A 20,070-nucleotide genomic window follows, 5' to 3' on the forward strand; every position below is an offset into this window, starting at 1 on the left:
TTCAAACCATAGTAGCCATGAAGATGACAGCTGTAATGGCAGAAAAGGATCCTGTAAGATGTTTACCAAGCTATGGATATACTGTCCTTGAAGAACTGCCTTTCTGTACAGAAGTGTGCAGTCCACCGGCTCCTCTGCACACCCAACAGTTTGGTCTGATACATTTATGAAGTCTTATGCCTTAATGCAAGCTGCAGAAATTGCACTGAAAACCTGATGTACCCGTATCAGCAATCACATTTGCTCAGTGTGAAACAATATCAAGCAGGGCATTTTAATATGTTGAAATCAAAATTAGCTGTAGCATGGCCAACAGGAAAAATGTTAACAAATGCTTAAACAAAAGTTTAATCTGATGGAAGACAGTTTAATATTTGTAATTTATGCAGCCAGATATGGAAAGGTACATATTTTTCATAAGGGAAATAATTAGAAAACTCAAAATAAATAGCAAGTTGATTAAAAAATGGTGAGAGAGGGAAAAAGAAAAAAACAAGCACTACATGTCAAATATGAATGCACATAATAAAAGCTGCATTATCTACTGGAAAATAAGTCTATAAATGTTTGCATTGAGGGGAGGCTAATTCCCAGCTTATGTAAGCACCTCTTGAAAATCATGCTATAACTGTTGGTGCTTAGCAATGGGAAAAAGATCTCAGCATTTTTATACTCTTTAGGTCTTCATGTGATCTATGTAACCCAGAGCAGCCTGGAGAATCCAACTTACTTTCTGCCAGAGGAAAGTATGATCTTACTAGTGTGGGGAACAAGTCCCTGCTATTATTCACACTATTACTGTGAAATTAATACTTATCAGTACCAAGGAGTACTAGCTAGACTTTTTTGGTATTTTCTAGGAAGACATTCTCTACTCCAGAGAATTATTCAGAGTATACATGATTGTCAAAACCCAGAAGATTACATAAGTCCTGATAAATTATAGGTCATATGTTCTAGTTAAAGTACTGCTCTAGAATAAAGTCATAAACAAAAGAAACATTTCCATCCTTCCAGATCTTTGCATCATCAATGTCATGATACTTCGGCTTCTTATCTATAATTGCTTTGCTTTTTATGCTTACAACAAAACATATTAAACACTCTAGCCTGTAATATTTCACACTGGATATTTTGAAAGCATAAGCATAGATATCTAAGAATGGGAATAATAGAGGTATTGCTCTTAAATTTAATAAATATTTACAAAAAGATTATGAGATAGCTTAATTTAACATTGTTTGTAAAGTACCTTTTAAAAATTACATGATTATATGCCTTTTGAAGAAAGATAAGGCTGAAGCCCCATGTTGTTCATGAAACACTGTATATGTTTTAAATCACTTGCTAAATATTGATCATATTTTATATGAACTTGCATTCAAGATACGATAAGTATGCATATTCCTGGACAGGAATACTGATAAGGAGAAGTATAATGAAGCTAGAAGCAATGAAGAAGCGTGATTCATTATTATTTTACCGTATGTTACTATAATTTCTCTGCTATAACATAGATATTTTGATCTGTTCTTCTTTTTCACTGTAAATTTTCATTGATAACTAAGCGGTAAACATATATTGTAGAATAAAAATACTATAGAGATCATTGTTAAGACTCCTCACATTTTCCTTGCTTGAAATTTTAAATGAGCACATTTGAATGTTTGAGCATCTCAATTAAAGGTGTTCAGTTTTTGAAATTATAAATTTCCCTATTTTCAAAGAATACTAATAACAAAAGTAACAAAATAAAACCACACATAAAGTCACGTTCTTTCTTCAAACATTATTATTTTCATTATCAGTGTATAAGTTTCTACTCCACCACGATAAGCTCTATACAAAGAATTTGCCCTCATTCTCCTATTTTTTTCACTCTGAGCATTACCAGTTCGTGCCTAAATGAAAGAAACTTAACTTCCAGCAAATTTCAAGCCGTTTTGGGAACCCAGCCTACAATTAAAAGAAACTAACCTGTAGAACTCTCTGCTATACTGTTGCACTGCTTGCAGCCCAGCCTTACTGAGAGGAAATACAGCCATCTACTTGCTTCTTGTTTTTATTTTTCCTTTTATCATCGATACAAGCTAAACAGAAGTTCACTGAAAACAAAATCTGATACTGTACTCTTGCTGATTTGTACTGCATGAAAATAATTTATCATTTACTCAATGTCATCAATTATCAAATCTCTTCAAGTAAAGTACATAGACAACTGTTAAAACATTTAGACTGGGAGAACTGTCTCTGTGAGTCATGCCATTAAGTCTCTTTCAGAAGACCTTAGGTGTCTGTAAAAATACCTGGTCCTGGCCCTATAACCACTTATCAATATGAATAACCTCAGTTACTTGAGCAACGTCACTAAAAACTCATAAAACTGGCTCTGAGCCATTTTGCCTCCAACTGCCTTGTTTCACTGCCTCACTGTCTCTCTGGAAAGAGATACGTCTACACAGAAAATACAATACCAAATACAAATACTTCTGTAAGTTTTACACATATGGCAAGCTGTGTTGCAGTGCAAAGATGCTAAAACCAGCGTGAAGAACTAATTGCAAGTGTCCTGGAGAATTATAACAACAGGACATGCAAGTGAAACAAAACTGTCTACAATAGCAAGTAAATAAAAATAAAATCTTCAGTGCTATTTAAACGAAGTATCATCTTTTGTTTTAGGATTGTGGCCTATTCATCAACTCTTTCTAGACTGGTCACTTTCATGCATAACCAATACTCATTTAACCTTCTTCAAGAATATTGATCAAGTATTGCATAGCTTTCTCTAAATGGCTACTTAATATGTAAACACTGATTCTACTTTTAATTTCTGAACTAGATCAAAAGGACTATTCACGAGAATGATTCTGAATAGTTTGTTTAATACTCAAATATGTATGCTACACACATTTCACATACTATGTTTTTTTCCTTATTTTTGTCTAAAATATTCATTTTTTTTAATATTTTTTTTAACCATAAATTTGCATTCTTTAACTCATTAAAACCGTTGTCACAGTTCAGTTTCCTAATTGGAAATGGATCTTAGTAGAGATCCCAAGACTTTGAGAGTACTAAACAATATACCAAGGTAGTACAGAAAGGCTCAAGACCTTATGATTCAGGTAAAGATACTTATTTTTAGCCAGTGTAAGCACAGTTTAGCTAATGCAAAATCTTCCTTAGAAAACAAAAAAAAAGAAATACAGAGTATCAGTGTTGCAGATCTTTTAGCTCTGGGAGCTATCCCATGTGTGCACAAATTTGGTTTCCAGAAGGAGGCAGTAGGGCATGCAGTGCTAAAGCTACGTCTGCACTGACAAGCTCCTGCCTGTTCCCACAACGTGCAGGGAGCACCCCTTCTCTCCTGGCCTGCATGGGAATTCAGGCTTCTCAGTACTGGGCAGGAGTGGGACCTACCTCCTGGATATTTCTCTTTTTTGGATGAGTTATGCAGTAGTTGCTTAGGAATTTGTTTAATGAGACTACAGTGTGGCTGGAAAGCAACAAAAAATGAGCCAGAGAAATCAAGTGTAACTGAACAGACCACTTAACAGGAGAATCGGATGTTCCATGCACACAGGGTATGTGGTGCCAAAAACCTACTATGTACTCAGGGCTCAATAGCTTTTATTAAGGCAATAATAAAGTAAGCCTTGTTTGTCTATGCAGCTGGCGAGGCCTCCTCGAATCGCTGTCTTCCAGTTTCTACTCTAACATCTCTTCCCCCTGCTTCCCTTCAGTAAACGAATGACCGTCAACTAACCTTATTAAGACAAATGGCACTTTAGAGTTACATGGCTAGCAGAATTTATATCATAAATTCTTATGCATAAAATACCATTACTGTAACATAACTGTATCTGGACTCTACTTACGACATTCAATAAGGCAATTACTGCAATTAAAACAACAGCGACAAATGCCATCTATGTAATATTTGTCTACTGGAGAAAAGATTAATATATGCTTTGTATTTTTACTATTAAGACATCATTTGGCATTAAGACAGCATTGACTGTTGACTAATACTTAAATTCACATGGACCTGACACGACCAATCTACAGACCAATTTAAGACTCCAAATTTAAATTTTGATCCACATAATAAAATGCAAAGAAATGCAAAATTATATAACTGCATGCACATCTCTAAAATTTCTTAGCTCTTTGTAGATTCTAGTAAATAGAGCTACTTGAAAAACAGTCAGAAATGAAAACAAGCAGATGCAGTTTTGCAAGTAATATATTAATTGCAAATATCAGAGTTAGCTTTACACAGTTTACAGCTGCCAAAATCTGTTGTCTTTGTAGTGCTGTTATTCTACTGTTGCAGGTCAAAACCAGCAAACAGCTGTTCAATATCTTAGGATTTTACTAAATAATGCAAGATTACACAAACAATGGGATATGTACTGAACCAACCTCAGAGGAAAGCAGAAAATGGGAAAATAATTATTTTTAATCCTGTTATGGATTAAAGGTCTATATTAAATAATGAATTTCTCACAAAACCTGACAAAATAGTGCTATGAAATGTGTAACTCTCCTCTTCCATTTTTTTACTTTTTTCTTTCTTTTCTTTTCTTCTTGGGCCAGAGAGTGATTTCAGCTTTTTAAAAAATACTTGCAAAACTGGTTGAAATTCAATAACCAGTTTCTCCTTTAAAAGTAAATTAGTTGTAAGATTTATAAGCCAGCTGAAGAAATGGAAGCCTCCTTTAACAGAGGTTGTTAGGAGGGGGAGGTTGGAATATGCATACACATAGTTGATGATCCTGTTTTAACAGGAGCAAATGGCGATCTAGAAACAAACTTAAGGCTGAGCACTTTAAAATTATTAGCTCACATGGCAGTACTTTGTTAATGTTTCATTTAATTTGTTGACAGGATTATGTGAATGGTAAAAGCACTTATTAATTATTATTCATTGTCATTTTTTACTAGGAAGCTCATTTTTTTCCATAAAGGTAAAGGTGGTTCTTCATTTCACTTACTTCATTTTACCAGCTCACACATGATACTGTTCATGTAGTTTACAACCATCACCATAAATTACCTTCTTTTCACTTATTCTGGTTTCATATCAATGGGCTTTCCCCTGTTTTCACTTAAAAAAAACTAGTCACGTATTATCAGCCAATTCATGGAAATAAAAATGAAACACTAATTAGATCAAATAATGTGGCACAGAAGTCCGAATTTCTACACTGTGCATTGGATTGAATTTCAGAACAGAATCATAGAATCACTTGGTTGGAAAAAAACTTGGAAATTATCAAGCCCAACCATACCTGTCCACTAATAAACTATATCTCTAAGCACTTCATCTACCCATGTATTAAGTACCTCCAGGGATGGTGACTCAACCATCTCCCTGGGCAGCCCGTTCCACTGCCTGATAACTCTTTCAGTGAAGAATTTTTTCCTCATATCTAATCTGAACCTCCCCTGGTTCAACTTGAGGCCATTCCCTCTTGTCCTATCGCCTGTCACTTTGGAGAAGAGACCAAAACCTCGTTATAACCTCCTTTCAGGTAGCTGTAGATAGTGATAAGGTCTCCCCTCAGCTTCCTTTTCTCTAGGCTAAGCAAGCCCAGCTCCCTCAGCTGCTCCTCACAAGACTTGTTGTCCAGCCCCTTCACCAGCTTTGTTGCCCTTCTCTGGACATGTCTAAAGAGATTTAATCTGGTGCATGAAACCAGCTCGAGGCTGTTCAGAGGTTCAGTCACGGGTTTTGATCCACATGTGCCTGATGGGAATCAGAACTTTCTCAGCACAGCAGTGGAGGGAGACACCAGTGGTGTTCCATCCTCCAAGGCAACATATGCTACAAAAGCTGCCTGCAAACTGTGTGGAAACTGGGAAGAGCCAAGGGATTTGCTTCAAGATTGTGCTACTGCTTCAAATCAGATTGCTAATGCAGATGGAGCTAAACGTTAGTGAAGGAACTGAGAACTTTTTTTGTGACATTCAGCATAATTATCATTTAGACCATAGCAACATTCACTCTGACCCAGCTGTATGGGATTTACATGGCAAGGTTTGGGTAGCAGAAGGGCTAAAATGGTGACTTCTGTGAGAAGCTGCTAGAAGCTTCCCCTATGTCTAACACAGCCAATGCCAGCCGGCTCCAAGAGAGATGTGCCACTGGCCAGGCCAAACCCATCAGTGGCAGTGGTAGCACTTCTGTCTAACATTGTTAAGAAGGGGAAAAAATCTGCTGCACCTGGAGAGGGAATATGTACAGGGAACAACTCTGCCAACACTAGGGTTAGTGGAGAAGGAGGGAAAACTCCAGGTGCTGAAGCAGAGATCCCCTGGCAGCCTGTGGTGAAGATCGTGGTGAGGTAGGCTGTCCCCCTGAAGCCCCATGGAGGTCCATGGTGGAATGTGTTCTCTGTGGAGGAACCCACACCAGAGAAGATGGATGTGCCCTAAGGAGGCTGTGACTCCGTGGGAAGCCCAAACCACAGCAGGGCACTAGCAGGACTTGTGAACCCATGGAAAGAGGAGCCCATGCAGGAGCAGATTTGCTGACAGGACTCATGACCTCATGGGTGACCCACATTGCAGCAGTCTGTTCCTGAAAGACTGCAAACCACCGAAAGGTCCCAAGCAGGAACAGTTAATGAAGAACTGCAGTTTGTGGGAAGGACCTGTGCTAGAGAAGTTTGTGGAGGACTGTGTCTCGTGAGAGAGACCACACACTGGATCAGGGTTAGTGTGAGCAGTGCTCCCCCTGAGGAAGATGGAGTGGCAGAAACAATGCGTGTGATGAAATGACTCTAATCTCCATTCCCCATTACCTTACGCTTCTTGGAGGGGGAAGAACATCTGGAGTAAAGTTAAGCCCAGGAAGAAGGGAGGGGTGAGGTGAAGGGGTTTTTTTTTTTATATTTTGGTTTATTTCTCTTTATTATACTCTGACTGGATGGGCAACAAATTAAGTCAGTGTCCTCAAGACAAGTCTGTTTTGCCTGACACAGAAGCTGGGGAGTGATCTCTCCCTGTCCTTATCTTGACCCATGAGCCTTTTGTTGTATTTTCTCTCCCCTGTCCATCTGAGGAAGGGAATGATAGAGTGGCTTTGATAGGCACCTGGCACCCAGCCAGGGTCAACCCAAAACAAAGACAGGCGTGTCTGCTTGGTGTTGATAGTGTTTTCTCTTAGTTGTTCATCAGAGTGCTCTGTTCTTTGTTTCCATGCATTTTGAAGAAATTACTTCTGAGAGAGAAGTGCATCAATTCTCTTAGAATCTCATGTACAGAAAACATCATACTTCATCTGCAATACAACAATTCACTTTTTCTTGTATACAAGAGTGGTTTAAACTTTACTTCACTCAACAATACAAATCCTCTCTCATCTTTGCAAACTGGAAAAGAAATACTGTGAAATTACTACTTAGGGAAACATACTCATTTCCTGTATTCTCCATGTAGCTTGTTTCCTCTAGTGATATGGAAATGTGGATGTTGTTTACCTTGAAAATATTCAAATGATGTGTAAATGACGTGAATATGATAAGCTTGCATTTATTAACTAAATGCACAATTTTAATTTCTGCAGTGGAAAATATAATCAAATGAAAATAAAATTGAACAAACACCTCTCTTTTTTTCCTGCCATTTTTCTTCAGGTGGTATCTGGGAAGATTCATTTGGCATGGCTGTATTACTACAAGAAAGTGACAAAACAGTTTTACCTAAGCGGAGCAGAAGAAGACATAAGCCTGAAAACTACTGGCCTTCCCCTTCTGGAAATAGTATTTCCCCCCTAGCTAGCTCCTCCATACTCCTGTAGAAGCAGCTTTAAAGCAATCTTTCCTTCCCCCACTGCTTCCTTAGGCAATTATTACATCTTGCATCAGGATGAATACACCTTTGCCTAGCTGACTAAATATACCTGAGATTAGTAAGAAAAACAGTTTTGCTGTGTGCCTAGTAGTGAGACAGAAGGGCCTGTGAAGGTGCTGCCCATCTAGATGTGTCTCATTTGGCTCTCCTCAGTGTGATACAGGTAAGAATATATTGTTTCTAGACTGCTTTTTCCTATCTATCCTTTCCCACCTTACACATTAATGAAGAAAAATGATACCATTTTATGCAACATGGGACTTGTTCCTCCATAATATCTTTAGTAGTTTCTTCTTTAAAACTTCCTCATTTACTTTAACAAAGAATGTTACGTCAGTGTTCTCACCACTGCACCATGTATATATATATATATTAGGACATCCCTAATGCCCTCCATTTCTTTTTCTGTGACACATTGTAATTTCTGGGGCTTTTTTAATTCTAATTAATTATAGGATGTTGGGAGTTATTAGCTTGGAGCTTGTGACATGTAAGTGGTGTGGGGTAGGTTCTCTGTAGTCCTTTTTAAAATATCTGTGTATTACATTTTTGCAGGCTGCTAGAATTCCCTGGCTGCACCAGTGCTACTTGAAATAAAGCCAGGGAGAAAGCTTAAGTACTGGATCTGCAGCTGACTCCACTGCTTCCCTGCTAGCACGTTCTGTCGTTCTATGGTGTGGCTTTGGGTTGGAGAAACTGAGACTCTTTGCCTGGATGAGCAGGCAGAATGCAGTGGGTAGCACCAGGTGGGTGGCAGTCAGGACAAGAGTCCCTCTGCCCTACAGACTCTCCAGCCGACTTCCCACAAAGCTTCACATGCAAACAGCCCTGCACATCATCCCGTTACACAACACAATTCTTCCATTTATGCTGCAAAAACACCGGTCTGACAGGTTGCAACAATGCCCTCACATCACATCCAACATCCTGAACTGAAAAAAAAAAAACCCTCACAAAAGCCAATCCTGACAGGATTACCCCTTTGGCCCATAAATTACAAAACATAAATTACGAACTGGCCCAGTCACTTGACCTCAGGACCAGGGAAGAGTCCATGGGTCTGTTGCGTTCAGCAGCACGGGCATGGTCACTTCTCCTCATAGGTTTCTAGCATCTTAATCCTACGACTTAAAATTATCTGATATCTCTCCCAGTCTTACTCTGATACTTAAAAGTCATTCTGAAACATTAAGTGCCTAACATAACTAGGTTTTTTAACACTGGTTATACAAATTTGAGTTGTTACAATCAAGGCTTGGTGTTCCTAAATTACTTTTATTCTTGGGTCTGACAGATGTCACTGTCATTGATAATCTTAACTCACATTGGCTTTACTATAAGTTTACATCCTCAGCAAAGTTTAATTGTACATAATAAAAAATTGATACGTAGTACGGCCATGAGGCTGAGGAACCACAAATGAAGTGTTTAGGCTACCAAGCACACTGACAGAAATAGTCTATAAAAGCTAATTTACATTACTTCTATCAAAAATTAGAGACTACCTGTTTTTTATATTTAAAATCATGCTGATATTATGCTTTATCATGACTTTTATGGAGTTCCTTCATTTGGAAGCTAATACTCTTCCTACACCAGCTGCATTATTCTTCCATTTCTTTTTAATAATGAGATACCTGATTGTTGCCTGTCTTAAGTGTATGAGAAGTTTCAGTAAGCCCGAAAAAAAAAAAAATCAGAATTTTTCTTAGGTGTGTTTGTGACTTGCATTGGAATGCCACATTTGCTGGCATGCATTTACAGCTGAGAGGAGGGGATTAAATAGTATCTGATAACTATAGGAACCAATGAGAAACACAGTGTCTTGTGATGGTAAGATACCACATATTCTACAAGGTCTCTCTGCCTTGCACATATCACTATTTGTGATGATTTGGTGAATGCACTCATACAAAATGAGTAAAACTGATCTGTTCACCTTACATATCTATATCTTAGTAGCTACTATGATAGACTGTAAAGTACAAAATAGCACTGAAACAGGCAATCCTTGTTATCAGGATGGATTTTTAAGCAGGCTTAAATAATGAACAATTAGCACCAACTGCCACAAGATAGACCACTGTTAAGAACACTTTCAAGAGCAAAGAGTGTCATACTTTTGGCTACTGTTCAGATTCTAGATGGATTTCTTAGGGTTAAATACAAACTTAAGTTAGAGTGGTAACGTGTTACAGATTGGCTGGGCCAGCCACAGACTTCCAGTAAAGCAGAACACCGCTACACACTGTAAGTCAGAAAAACAGTATTGGATGAGTACAATCGTCTAAATGACAAATAAGAATGACATGTCATTGAATAGCTGCAAATTTAGCATCTGTATTTTAAGACAGGAATGTGGGAGAGCTACGGCATACAACACCAGAGAGACCTATTAGGGCATAATGCAAAGGCTTCTGGCAGGTGTTCTCCAAAAGATGAACTTAGGTCACAACAAGTGCAAAGGCAGCTTCTAAAGGAAGTAAGGGGAATAGAAAGTCTAACTAGAACACAAAATTTTAGCTTGTTTATTGTGATAAATATCAGAGAATTTAGGTCTGTTTTCTGTGTATCATTAGTGAACACACATCAGTCAGACGAAAACTCGTGCCAATTAAAAGATACTAAATCAGAGCTGACCAGCAATTATTTTGGCCTTGAAAGCAGAAACCACAATAGAGAACAAATCCAAAAGGAAACTGTTTTAAGAGGCAGCAGGGACCGTGTAACAATAGGGCCCTGTCTTCTGTTTCAAAGGATGGGTACATATAACCAGAACTGGAGTATATCATGAAGAGCAAATAATTCATTTTACAAAAAGTTCACAATAAAAGTTTATGAATCATTGTAAAATAGATCTTAAAAAAATGCAAAGATAACTTGTTCCAGGAATCATTTATCTGCTGAACAATTTTATTGTATTTCGGGTAAAAAACAATGTGGCACTTGGAACATGTATCTATAAGTTCATGTGATGGCTAGTAAATGTTCAACCATTTCCTGTCTTATATGAAATAATTAGACATAAAAAAAGAAATTAAATATATCTCATATGTGAATTAAGGTAATTCATACTAGAAATAGAAAACTGTATTTTTTAAAAAAGAATCTAACAAAAAGCCTTTAAAAAGGGCCTTAGAATAGGCTCCATCTTCTCAGCTTTACTGCAAACACCCATCATTCAGAAGACACCTTTCTACAGATTTCTTGTAGTAACTCCTACCTAGTCTGGGAATGGCTACTGGATGATTATTTATAGTTCAATGCGTTTTTCAGAAACAGACATCATGATCTATGAGCAATACTCACAATTCAATTAATTCTTTCTGACTGATAAAGGTAATAATGATGATATACTCAATTTAGATTGTCACAAGGTGGACACTGCAGACACTTTAGGTGGAGCTATCCCCTGCATGCCTGACGTCGCATTAAAGAGTACCTTACTTAATAATCAAATTGGCATCGATTATTGAGTCTGGCTTTTCATGGCATCACTCCTACCATATCTGGGGATGGCTACTAGAAGACAATTTATAGGTCAATGCATTTTTCAGAAACAGACATCATGATCTATGAGCAATACTCACAATTAAATTAATTCTTTCTGACTGATAAAGGTATTAATGATGATACGCCCTACTTAGGTTGTCAGAGGGTGTTCCATCTGATACCATGTGACCTTCTGATTATTAAGAAAGTAAAACGATACAAAGACTGTGTTAAAAATTAAGTATCTTTCAAATTCAAATAGATTAAGACTTGCTTATTAATAAAAGGTCGGAAGTACAAATTCAAACTAAAAGTCTAAATATTTTATTTAAATACCCTGAATACTGTATAATACAAAATTATGCTTACCTCCCCTCAATGATAGTTTATTTTTCTATTTTCAAAACTTTAAGAGCTGGGATTTCACTGATGGGAGTAAAGATTTATGCCACAGAGTTCTGAAAGGCTCACAGGAATTTGTGCAGAAATTTCTTTTTCTCTAGGTAGAATCACCTTACAGAATCAACATGATTTTGTGCAAATTTATTGGTTTTATAGCCCAGTAAAAACTGAGCTGTTGATTGTTTCTTAGGTGACATCCACATGTGGTCTGGCATCATAGCATCACAGCATCTTTGTGCTTTTCCTACAGAAAGACCTCACCCTTTCTGAGAATTAGCCGGTACGAAATTAAGCCTGGGGTGGCTTTTTATAGCTATCCTCAGTCATTCAAGCAGACTAAAACCACAGTGAACTCTAACCTCTGCCTCCAAGTCCCTTCTCTACTGTGATGTCTATGAAAAATTGTGAAGGAAGTGGTAGCTGATGGCTACTGTCAATAGTGTTGCCAATATGGTTTTGTTATTACCTGTGCTCCCTAGCTGCCCCTGTCCAATTTCTCTCTCTTATAAGCTGTATGGAATGGGTTCCAAGTGTGCACAAGAGAGGAAAGCGGAAACTAGGTGATTATGGGAAATCTTGTAATATAAACAAATAATAATAATTCTTCCATCAACATTAAAATCCTTATTCCCATACAAACCACAACCACAAAGCCTGTCTTCTCCCATGGCAGACACTATTGCCAACTCAGACAATGAAAAGTGAAAAGAATTTATTCCACAACATCATCGTAAATTTTTAATATGAATATAGCCAGATGCACATTTACCTCTATGGAGTTATGTATGGAAAGGAAAGGAAAAAAACAAAATCTTTTGAAAATGTCCAGCTTGGTCTTTAAAAGCTGTAACACCCTTAATTGAAATCTGCTGTATAAATACGATCTGCTAGAGTGCTGCGTTCATTTCAGTTCTCCTACAAATGTGAAGTATGGCTGTGTGAAATTCTGGTTTTCAATGGAATTGTTTCACCAAACCTCTGTTTCATTGGCCCTTTTTTTGGCAGGACAGTTTGAGGAAAGCAGCATACAACACCGTGAAGGTTCGTAGCTTACTACTTAAGGGCAGCTGTGTTAAACAGTGTTAACCTAAATGGGACCTTCAGTGGAGACCAGTGTGCCCTCCCAGTCCTGATTCAGAAGGCAACAGGCACACGCTGTTCTGATGGGAGAGAAACAGTCAGGGGAAAGGTCCACAGCTCTGCACTGACCGGGCTCAACAGTCTGTTGGTGACAGGAGTCAGGTTTGCAGGCTTTTCGGAGGGCAATAAATAAAAGAAGATATAGGCATCTTATATACATAGATATAGCCAGAGAGAGCTCCAAACTTTTAAAGCTAAAACTGAGCTAATTCATTTTCAGGAAAAAAATACCTCTTTATAAGTAAGCTTTTCATATTCACTTAGATTACGCCTCTCCATCTCACTCTCCCCTTTCACATGTGCATGAATTTTTACAATGTAACAATTAGAGATTATAGAATCATAGAATCATAGAATAACCAGGTTGGAAAAGACCCACTGGATCATCGAGTCCAACCATTCCTATCAAACACTAAACCATGCCCCTTAGCACCTTGTCCACCCGTGCCTTAAACACCTCCAGGGAAGGTGAATCAACCACCTCCCTGGGCAGCCTGTTCCAGTGCCCAGTCACCCTTTCTGTGAAAAATTTTTTCCTAATGTCCAGCCTAAATCTCCCCTGGCAGAGCTTGAGGCCATTCCCTCTTGTCCTGTCCCCTGTCACTTCAGAGAAGAGGCCAGCACCCTCCTCTCTACAACCTCCTTTCAGGTAGTTGTAGAGAGCAATGAGGTCTCCCCTCAGCCTCCTCTTCTCCAGGCTAAACAACCCCAGCTCTCTCAGCCGTTCCTCATAAGGCCTGTTCTCCAGCCCTTTCACCAGCTTTGTTGCTCTTCTCTGGACTCGCTCCAGAGCCTCAACATCCTTCTTGTGGTGAGGGGCCCAGAACTGAACGCAGTATTCAAGTAGCGGTCTCACCAGTGCCGAGTACGGAGGGAGAATAACCTCCCTGGACCTGCTGGTCACGCCGTTTCTGATACAAGCCAAGATGCCATTGGCCTTCAATTATCATCTGCATAACAAAATCTCCAGAAACAACTGCAGAGCCCATCTTAGCTCGCATTTTCAGAGGAGGAATACAGAATGCATCAATACTTTACTGAAGGAAACCCATCCATATTCTCTGACAGAAGCCTGTCTTTTGTGCCGTCCTCACACTGCCAAACACCATATCTTAAGATCACAGTCTCTAATGTATCTATTCCATTACTAAGCTAGTGAGGCGAGAAGTGCTATCACCCCATTCTGCTCATGGGAACTGACCCACACCTAAGACTTCACAGTTTCTTAATGATTAACAGCATTTGTTTAATATCCATTGTAAAGTGGCCTTCCCCATTCCTGTCCACTGTTACACAGAAGATGTGTTAACTACAGGGCTGAACAAAATGGGTAGGCAGTACGTGGCTGACCACTGTCTGCAGCTTTCCAAGCATCCATGCTCATTGCCTGCTAAGCTCGTGCTGATCTGGGGCACCCGATGCGTTCACCATCAGCCAGGCACTGCTACTGCACAGTGCACAGTTTGCTTATTGAAAGAGGCTGAATTTTGTCAAAGACAGCCAGAAGACTTAAATGCAGAGCTCCCATTATTTTACAGTAACAAGCAGGTATACAGCTAATAGTCTGTGCAGGTTAGGGAATCTCAGGAACAACAGACTACATAAATACGGTATTCTTGTACAATGTAAGCAACATGTGCAGAAGAGAGTCACAAGCACTCTAAGTTACTGATGACAGCCAGAATGTCTCAACTGGTAGACTTAAATTCCACATTGCTGAAGATAATACATTTGTATATATTATATAAAATATAGCAACACTTACAGATATTTGCTCCCCACAGATTTCTCTTCAAATAGAATTTAGTGTTCACTTAAAAAGAGGTGTCAACAGCCAGAGAAAGTCAAGTCCCCATTTGCTCATGGAAACTGATAAAATAGTTCTTGTTTCATCCATGTATCATAGATGGTGGTCATCTTAAAAGCTATGCATTATGCACATCATGTAACAGCAAAAGTCGGCTAGATTTCCAGACATCAGCAAGAACTCCTGCAGAAATCAGTGATCCCACTGTCAAATATGAAAAAACTCTGTGTTGTAAAGCTTTTGGGTTCCATAAACTAAATTTTATGAGACCTTCTAAAAGTATGTACTATTTTGATACTGAAATAAGTGATTGTGCTCCCTTCTGCATTTTAACTACTTCTGAACATCTGAAGGAAAGTAAGTGTAGCTAGACAGTATGTTTTGCTTAATTTTATTCTTTGATAAGGACTGAGTAAAAATTGGGCCCCTCATACTGAAGCTATTTAAAAAAAAAGGCTTTAAATAGTAAGAGGGACTGTCTGCCCTCTAAGATAAGCAGAAAGACAATTTTCAATATAAAACAAGTTATGGATTTAAAGAAATGTGTATCTAAATTTAATTTCAAATCTACTTGCAATAACTTGTCTCTTGTGGCATGCCCCTTTCCCTTGTCCTCAGGGATTTTTTTTTATGGGGAGGTTTCTTCTGTCTTAATAGATAATCCTTAAAATCAAAATTTTGCATGTGTAAGAAGATGGTGTTATTTGAACATAGTTTTCATCTACTACTTTTCCTCACACTGCATTAACCTTTAAGACTATAAATTTTCTATAAAAAGAAAAGAAAAAAATCCTTTTTAAGCTAAAAAGATTATGCCAATTCTGGTAGGAAAAATATACAACATAATACTGTAGGAAACTGCCCCTAGTTGAAAATTCAGTAATCCTCATTCATAACAATACAACCTAAGGTTAAAAGCTTATTTGAGAGCGGTCTGTGTTGTTAAAATCACAGCACCAAAAATAATAACAAAAGCAAGGACTGTAGAACCACAGTTCCTGATAAACAAACAGTAAATGTACTTATTTACGTGTTTTGGGTAGCACTACAATGCCCGATACATTCTATTTACATCTCCATTTGCGTGTTAAAGTTTCATTATTAGATAAACTACAGACTAACTACAGATACTGCTTTCAAGCAACAGCTTTCACAGTCTTTGGCAGTGTGGGATTAAGCACACCAAAATGTGTGTTAAAATCTTGACTCCTACTGCAATCTAAACCCATCTACACAGCAAGCAGCTCCCGCCAATCTCTCAGCTATACTGCCCACAGCTTCCCCTATTTTACAAAACACAGATACCTGAGTTATGAATTCAGGACTAACACAGAGCCAGCAGCCTGTCTTGCACATCAAGATACTGTCATTCCACTGACTGCTGGCCTCTTGACTTCTTGACTTTCAGAAACTTTGAACCAGCTCATGTGGTAATGCATGAGGAGTTCAGACAGAACACATGTAGGTTGAAACTAGACGTGCAGGCGAGACTTTGTGCAGTGACTCTTGGTCAAGTATTGCAACTGGTCCAATTCAATGTTCTTGTTCCTGAGTATGAATTAAAAGAGCATTTGTGTCTACCAGTGCAATGGACCAGGCAGGGAAGTGCAAGAGAAGTTGCAGTTAAACAACTCTTAATGTGTAACTTCAAAGATAAAAGTAATGGCAAAGGTAACATATGAAAATTGTCATTATGGTTGTATTTTTCAATACTAACACCTACAACTCTGTAATAAAAGACATGGATACACATGTATACCTCTTCTTATATTTATATATTTGAATATATGTATCAGCATTATTTGAAAGATGTCAAAATAAACACAGTTTAAAGCTAAAAGATACATTTTCATACAAGGCATTTGAGATGACTGGCAAGCCTTATTTACACATTTCCTGTGGTTTCACATATTTACAGAAACATCAAAGGCTTTTAACAAGAAAATTATATTCTCATAGCCATAAAGTATACTCTTGTGATTGCATTAGAGCGGCTGTACAATATAACTTCTTTGCTTGCTGACAATGAGGTTTGCTATGTTAATTAAATAAGTAATGTGTCTGTGATTTTTATTCATTAAAATTAATGCAATAATATCTATGCTGAAGGTTCATATTGGACTCAATCTGGCAAATCGAATGAAATAGCTTCACTGGAATGACTCTAAGCTTATTCTTGATGCAACGCAGACCTCTGACAGGAGTTTCTGTGTGAAATCGGTTTACCTTTGCTTCACTTAATATTGTTCCCCATCAGCAAACACGAGTATCTTCAGAGCAAACAAAAATGTCTTGTATTAAAAAAGCTAGAAGAGAACATAAGTCCAGTCAACAGGTCGTGCTGGGCATAGAGCCCACTGGCCGGACATATTCCTGTGGCTGGCCGTGACAGAGGAAATGCTGCCGGCATCACCGCTGAGCTCTCTGGTCTGACTGCAGGCAAAAGCCATCAATTGGAATTAGCCCAAAGGATGACACTGAGCACTATTTGTCATGTCTAGTAACGAGACTTAAAACAAAGAGCAGAGGTTTCCTGCATGAAATCTGAGATCCCCTTGCCTCTAGGATAATCTCACAGCAAAATGGGGACTGCCTTACTTAGCTTTCCCTCTGGAAAAGCTGTTCTTCACAAAGGCAGAACCCATGAGCGCGCAGCTAGTGATGGTCCTGCATTGACAGGCAAATGCACTGCATGAAATGAGAGAAACTTGCTGCTAAGATTTCCCCAAATCTAATATACTAAACTATGTCCTGCACTGACAGGCAAACGCACTGCATGAAATGAGAGAAACTTGCTGCTAAGATTTTCCCAAATCTAATATACTGAACACTGAGACCAGCAGCAATCTTTTCAGCCACTCCCCGGCCACTGAATTAAGATTTGATGACTAGAAGCAAACATGGGGTCGAAGTTCATCATCTAAAACAGAAAAAAACTATTCCTATTAATACTTTTGTTCTGTTAAGTAGGTGGCAAACAGGAAAAACACAAGCTACCTTTGATTCACTCCCATTCATATTTAATATACAATTAATTCAGACAACACGGAAAAAGCAGAAGAAAAATAGTGAGGTAACCACAAATTAAAAAGACTGATTAGTATTCAAGAAAAAAGCAGCTGACCCAGCCACCCCCAGTAGTATGACTCACAGTATTATTTTCATATTTGTATTATTTAGCATCTAAAGACCTTAGCTGAGAGTTCTGTTCTGCTTAAAGAATTTGAAAGTATCTTCCTTGATTCATTTTCTACAGAAAAAAAGTTTTCATTAAAATTTTACGTGTAACAATTCATCTTTTGATTCAATCCTCCCACAACCTAAGTGCTAAATAAATAAAATAAACAAAAACAACTAAACCTCCACCCTCTACCAAACCTTTCTTTTCTGGAGGACAGCAAACACTGTCCATGATTTTCAATGGCTGGCAGAAAACTGAATTTCCACTGAGGCAGGGAGATGGAATCAACACTAACTCTTCCTTTAACCCTACTCCATATATAATAAAATAGAAATCTTAACAAAGAGTTTATATTGTAAATAGAAGAAACACTTAAAAAGACAAGAAGGCAGACAATGTTCTTCTCTTCCATCGTCTAGAGACAGGAAACTGCTGCATGAATAAATTCAGTAATGTTTTACAGAGAAGAACTTTTTGGAACTAGTGAAAGGGAATTATTTCAGGCCTTGGGCGTGCAATACCTTCCAATTAATTTTCGTAAACATCAGCAGTCCTGGGGAAGTACTATGATAAAGCAGTAACTACAATTAAATGTCACTAATATATAATTTTATTTTTATTTGTCTTACAGTGAAGAATTCAAAATTCATTGATAAGTATTTGTTTCTTTGTTCCTATCAGGAACATTCAGAAAGAGGAAAAGTTTATAGTGATACCAGAGACCCTAAAGTTAGCATTTGGCTCTCAGTTGCCCTTGGAATCACATCCTCCTTCAGAAACAACAGCAAAGGCCTGAAGTTTTGTGAGCCTTTGTGAAAACCCATCTTCCTCTACTACCCATCCTAATTAGAGTCTATCTTTGTTCCAAACCTGTGAAACTAATTTTAGGATGCCGAAGAAATAAAAGAGAGACATTATATTAGCTAATACAGAAATCTTAAGCATTAAGTGCTACTACAAACTGACATAATCCAGAGAAAACACTAATTAAGGAAGGTCCCCTGTAACTGAACAGCCATAAATAGATTTACAGTGTCTGTCCATTGAGCCATGTGGTTGTCTTTCAGTAGAATATACATTATAAAGCACTAAAGAGGCAATAGGAAGGAGATATATCAAACTCACTAAGGAGTAAAATATATCCATAATTTGATTAACCTGATGAATTTTTAGAAAGAACTACCTCAGGATGTACATCAATACTGCATATACTTCTAGTGATTATTTTTGAAGGGTTTTATGAGTTTCCCATCATAGCAACTGGAAGTACTAGAGAGCAGAGATGACCTAACAACCTTTTAACAACATAGACATTCCATTATATAAGAAAGAAAATATGAGGGTTGTATATCTATTAATGGTGGAAATAGATGAGAGTGACTGACAACGTCAATAACATAGTGAAGGTTTACTGAATTATATTAAAGTTTACAAGATTTTCTTTTTCTAATCAATATTATCCTCTCAAAGACAAGAAGCAGCACGAGTTTCTTTCACAGAAACTAACAAAAATGGGGAAATTAGGTGATAAAACTGGAGACTACTGAGACTGGATGCCTACTCAGTGCAGTGGACGCCTCTCCATTTCCTTCAGTGGGTTTTGGATCAGGACTTTAGTAAAGAAGACGTGAAGAGCCAAATTAGGTTGCCTAGTCAGCACTAAAAAAAATTTCAATATTAACCAATATCACAATTGCTGGATTTGTAAACTGAACGGGTAGTGAAGAACTATGGTCACAGGAACTCACAGTCCATTTAGTCACACAGTAGACAACGAAGAGAGGCTAGTAGTAAATCCTTCGGATGGAGCACCTTTGAACATTTTAAAGATCACAGATGCACATATCCATTGATTATACAATAACCTGAAGTTAGCAGGTTGCCCTTGGGATAGAGAAGGTGATAGCCTTCCAATCTAACTGTTTGTTACTCAGGCTGATAAACTTCTCATCTAGCTACCTATTACAATGTGAAATTTTAGAATTTAGTTTTTATTTATGGACTTACTCAAGCTAGTCTGTTCTTCTAGACCTTTTTCTTCTGCATATCTTTGCCATTAAGAGACAGGCTTTGAATAAACTATGTAAAGGAGTGCTTTCCTTTACTCATTTTAGATTTGTCACTATTTAATTTTATTGGTCACCAGGAAAACGATATATATGAGAACCTAAAGTATCTTCCAATA

General features: G+C 37.9%; 1 protein-coding gene across 2 annotated transcripts in view; it reads right to left on the reverse strand.

Moving 5' to 3' along the window:
- Positions 1-20,070, reverse strand: part of IL1RAPL1 (interleukin 1 receptor accessory protein like 1) — a 704,387-nt gene that overhangs the window by 676,934 nt on the left and 7,383 nt on the right. The gene's annotated exons all lie outside the window — the stretch shown is intronic.

Source organism: Phaenicophaeus curvirostris, chromosome 1 (assembly GCF_032191515.1).
Source record: "Phaenicophaeus curvirostris isolate KB17595 chromosome 1, BPBGC_Pcur_1.0, whole genome shotgun sequence".
In the NCBI taxonomy this organism is placed as follows: domain Eukaryota; kingdom Metazoa; phylum Chordata; class Aves; order Cuculiformes; family Cuculidae; genus Phaenicophaeus; species Phaenicophaeus curvirostris.